At 26.4% G+C, this 5,173-nt stretch overlaps 1 pseudogene; it reads right to left on the reverse strand.

Moving 5' to 3' along the window:
* Positions 1 to 165: 165 nt before the first annotated feature.
* Positions 166 to 4,932, reverse strand: LOC124894128 (annotated as a pseudogene).
* Positions 4,933 to 5,173: the final 241 nt, after the last annotated feature.

The following is a 5,173-nucleotide window of genomic DNA, read 5'->3' on the forward strand; positions in this document are numbered from 1 at the left end:
CTATTAAATAATGTTTACATTTTAATTTGGAGAAAAAATAATTAATATTAAGAGTAAAAAAAAATTATCTTGTCTTGATTAATAAAAAATGATAAGTAAAATGAGAAATCAAATTAAAAAATTTGAGACAAGTAAAATGGGACAGAGGGAGTAGTAGTTGGATACAATTTCATGACAGCTATTTGCCTAAGCTTTTGAACAAGTACTAATTTTGTGATCTTATTCATTTATATATGGAGCCGTTTGACAGGATGTATTATTTTTTTTAATTTATATATTAAAGTGTGATATTATTCAATATATTATTTGATAGTAAATTTGAAATAATATATAATTAATTCCTACATAGTATTATAGGGTGTATAAATAATATATTAATTATATATGTATTATTATTTTTAATTTATATATTAAAATATATTAAAGTGTGATATTATTCAATATGTTATTTAATAGTAAATTTGAAAAAATATATAATTAATACATGTATTAATTATCCATCCTACATAGTATTATAGGGTGTATAACTAATACATCTCATTTGGTGGTATTAGTAATTCATGGATTGTAATGCATAGATAAATATAAGTAAAGATAAAAATTTCCTCAAATTTCTTTAAATTTTCTATAAAAAATTTTCAATTTATTCAATATGAGTTATTTCTTTTGAATTTATCAAGATGATAATTTTCCTCCAAATAATTTTAGTCATAAGAAAAACTACTTTATTAACTTAAAAAATACTTATTGATCAAAATCCGAAAATAAATTGCATGATTGCACACAAGCTTTAATTTTATAAATAAGATATATCACAAATAAAAATAATTTTTCTGTTTAAATTTAACACTCTACATAATACAATTTTATGTTAGTAACGATTCTATTGTCTCATTCAAAAGTTACACTTACCTCTCTCCAACTTAAGAACACCACAAAGTGGAAACGACAAATAAATGATGAACAAATAAAGAAAAGACAACAAAAAAAACAATTCCTTCAAGTGAATCCTTCAAGCGAATGATTAAATTTTAAAATTTCAAAGTAAGTTATTAGTTATATTGTTGACTTTTTTTATTTAAAAAAAAAAAAGAACAATAAAGCTCTGGAAAGAAAATTCACAAAGTTATCGTATGTCAGGGGTATTTTTGTAAACAAACAATATTATTTTCAAAATATAACAATACATATTGTTTTCAATACATCAAATCAAACACTGCATAAAAAATAATTGCAGCATTACTAATTTCAACACTACTAATCTCAATATTACTAATACATTATATTCAATACTATCTTATACACTCTATCAAATGATCTAAAAACACACAATTAGATAGACTAATAATATTAATAAATTAGATTGCTTAATTACTCACACAAAAGATAATTTTAAAACAAAATAGTCACCTAAAAAATCTTCATAGTATTTTGAGATCAAAACCATTCGTGAAGGATGTAAAAATTTGAAACGCACACGGAATAAATCAGGAAATTTTATACGAGAAGTCGGCTTCATGGAACCTTCTTGATTTTTGAAGAAGTAGCTGTGGGGTTCGAAATTGAGAGGGCGTAATGCTGAAGCTTATAGTTTGCAAATCATAAGACGATAAATCAGACGACAAAGAAAATAAATACTAAAAATATATTATTAAATATTGTTTAACCAATTGGCTTACATATTAAAATTAATATAAGGAAAACAAAAAAAAATTACTGGGAGAAAATCTCCCCCTAAACAAGACTCTTTAAACGACTGCATTGTAGAAACTATTGTGTTATGGTATAAGAAGAGGGGTCATCTATTTATAGATGTCCAAAATCTTTCCTCCAAAAAAGAGGTTATCCAAATATGAAAAAGTTTTATATTTTCCTTTCAAGAAAAAGTAAAAGTAATTACGATATTACTTTTATTTTCCTTTTAAAAAAAATAAAACTTAAATTTGGTAAGAAAATCAGGGTAAAAACCTTACCAAATCTCCTCTTTTTGGCTTGATTTTCTTCACTTGATCCGCCTTTTTCCATCTTTGATATTTGTTCTTCACATAGTCTTCATCACTGTTGTTTGACGTGCTTAAAAATGAAGTTTTTGGGTTAAAAAATATATGAGCCCTTTCGGGTTAAAAATATTGAAGTCCTTTTAGGGTTAAAAATAAGCTCTCTTTTTAAATATATAATAGCAGGATTGATGAAAATATGATTGACAATCATCTCCACATATAGTTTTTGAACATATATCTTCATTATCATCAAATTTGTTGCAACTTTGATCTTAAAATATCCTCAATCGAACCATTTGATCTTTGATCCATTGGCTCTGATACCACTTGTTAGGTTCGAAATTGAGAGGGCATCATGCGAAAGCTTATTGTTTGCAAACCATAAGACGATAAATTAGATGACAAAGAAAACAAATACTAAAAATATATTGTTAAATATGGTTTGGCCAATTGGCCTACATATTAAAACTAATATAAGGAAAACAAAAAAAACTACTGGGAGAAAATCTCTCCCTAAACAAAACTCTTCAAACGACTACATTGTGGATGCCATTGTGTTATGGTATGAGAAGAGGATTCATCTATTTATAGATGTCCAAAACCTTTCCTGCAAAAAAGAGGTTAGCCAAATATGAAAAAGTTTTATATTTTTCTTTCAAGGAAAAGTAAAAGTAATTATGATATTACTTTTATTTTTCTTGTAAGAAAAATAAAACTTAAATTTGGTAAGAAAATCAGGACAAAAACTCTAACCGTACCTAAGAAAATTAACAAAAAATAATAATATAACATTCTTGAATCTTGTACCAATTAACTAATTACCCCCTCTGTTCATTATACTTTGTTAAACTGACTTTTTTTCTTTTTTACTTCTTAATTTTAATAAATGAGGAGAATTTTATTATTTTTTTTCATTTACGGGTTCAAAATACACTTAAAACAATCTTATTCTTTTGAATTTATATCTAAATTATTATGTTAGTGAGTTTTCTACCAGAATGATCATAAATTATTTAGCAAAACATACTTAAATTATTAGTTTTTCACTTTTGCTACCTGAAAGTTTAGATATCACAATTCACATTCCAACAATTGATAGTTTAATTAGATGTGTGTCGCTATTATTTGGTGATAGTACAAATAAAAAATATACACACTAGATAATTTATGCATGAAGCTTAATATATATATATATATATATATATTAAATTTATTTCCTTTAATAATTGTATGAATTAATATAAGCCAAGTAAAATAAAAACACACTTAATATTATTTTAGATCTGTTTTCTCTAATAATTGTATGAGTTAATATAATATGAACAGTCGGTACTTAATATGACTTTAAACAAAATTATGAATCTTGGATTGCTTACCTAATAAGAAAATAGGACACCTGTAGCTGACCAGAAAATTTGGGAGAATATGAGAATTCATGTAGGAAGGCCAAATTATGCATCTTTTACCCTCTGTTTTGGATGATAGTCTATTGTATGATATAGTATACTTATTAAGAAAATTATGTTTGTTTTGATTGTTTTATAAAATATATAGTATAGTATGATTTAATTTTATGATTTGATAATCATGAAAACTTCCTTTTTATGTAACTATCAATTTGATGGTATCCCATGATTTGCTTTTTTTTTTTTTCAATTATATCCTTACTTAATATTACATAATTTTATTTTATCCTTCACCTTATATTATTTAATTTTACCACCTATCCCGATCTCCATCCCACCAGCCTCGCCCCTTACCCCCTATCTTGACCTGATCCCACCCCCATCAAACCTCCACCCCAATTTTTTTAATTTATTTTTTAAAAATATTTTTAAAACTTATTTTTACTCGGCGCTCACCTCGAATCCACCATCCACCACCTACTAATCCCCCACCACCACCACCATTTTCCTTTTTATTTTTAAAATATATTTCTTAAAACTTTCAAGAAAATTTTCTTACACCACCCCCCCCCCAACCCCCCCCCCCCCCCCCCCCCCCCCCCCTCCACACACACACCAAACACATAGAAAAAATTAAAGAAATAATTTTTTTTAAAATTAATATTTTTTTGCTTAACTCCACCCCTACCCCTACCCTTACCCCTACCTGTATTCTTAAATATTTTTATAAAACATATATAATTTTTTTTTACTCTGCCCCCCTTTATCATATTCGTTCTTATTTTTTTGTGATAAATATATACAAATGCTTTTAGAAAATATTTTTCTACTTGTGTTATAAACACAAAAAAAATAAGTAAGAAACAATTTTTTTTCTTGAAAAGTATTTCTTTTTTGAATTTTCTACTGAACACACCCGTAGCATACACAAAAAATGCATTCAAACTTTCTAATTGCCATTGATATCACGTTTTAAAATATCAAAAAGAAATGAAATTTATTACGTGGCACCAATGACAGGTAGAAAGTTTGAATGCATGAATTTAACAACTTAATATATCTACATGGCATAATTTATGACAAATTAGCAGGAAGAAACTTATTTTATTAATAATTATATATTGATAAATTTAACATTTATAATAATTAAGGGCATTTTAGTAACTTATCAGTTATAGTACAGTATCATACTGTCAGACCAAACAATAAAACTCTCATTAAACAGTAATGAACGATACAGTTTATACAAACATTGTATTGTATTATAGTGTACTATACTATACCATACCATATAATACCGTACATTATGAAATCATGGCAAACCACCATCCAAACAAAGGGTTAGGAGCCAAATAATTGTCAACACCAGAGTCAAAGTCTTCATATTTTTGCCGAGATTGTGTGGATGCAGCCTCAATTACTTCCTTCTTACCTAAGATTACTCGACATAGTAACATATGCATTAATCTTGAATCATCTTCCAATGCTGATAATACACACACAAAAAAAAAAATTATCTCAAACATTTTTAGTAATCAAATGAAGATCCAAAGTACATATATTATGTATAAGGAAAATATAAATTGTAGAGTTGACACTATTAAGTATATGGCAAATTCGGGATTTTTATTGAAGGAGTACAAAAATGTAAATAAAGTTCTTCAAATTTGAATTCGAAACCTTAAAATGAAATTTGAAATTCCTAAACCAGCGATTCAACCTCTTGTCTTGCATTCAGTGGATTCAAAATCCATATATATACACTTC

This window comes from Capsicum annuum, unplaced genomic scaffold, assembly GCF_002878395.1.
Source record: "Capsicum annuum cultivar UCD-10X-F1 unplaced genomic scaffold, UCD10Xv1.1 ctg70222, whole genome shotgun sequence".
Lineage (NCBI taxonomy): Eukaryota > Viridiplantae > Streptophyta > Magnoliopsida > Solanales > Solanaceae > Capsicum > Capsicum annuum.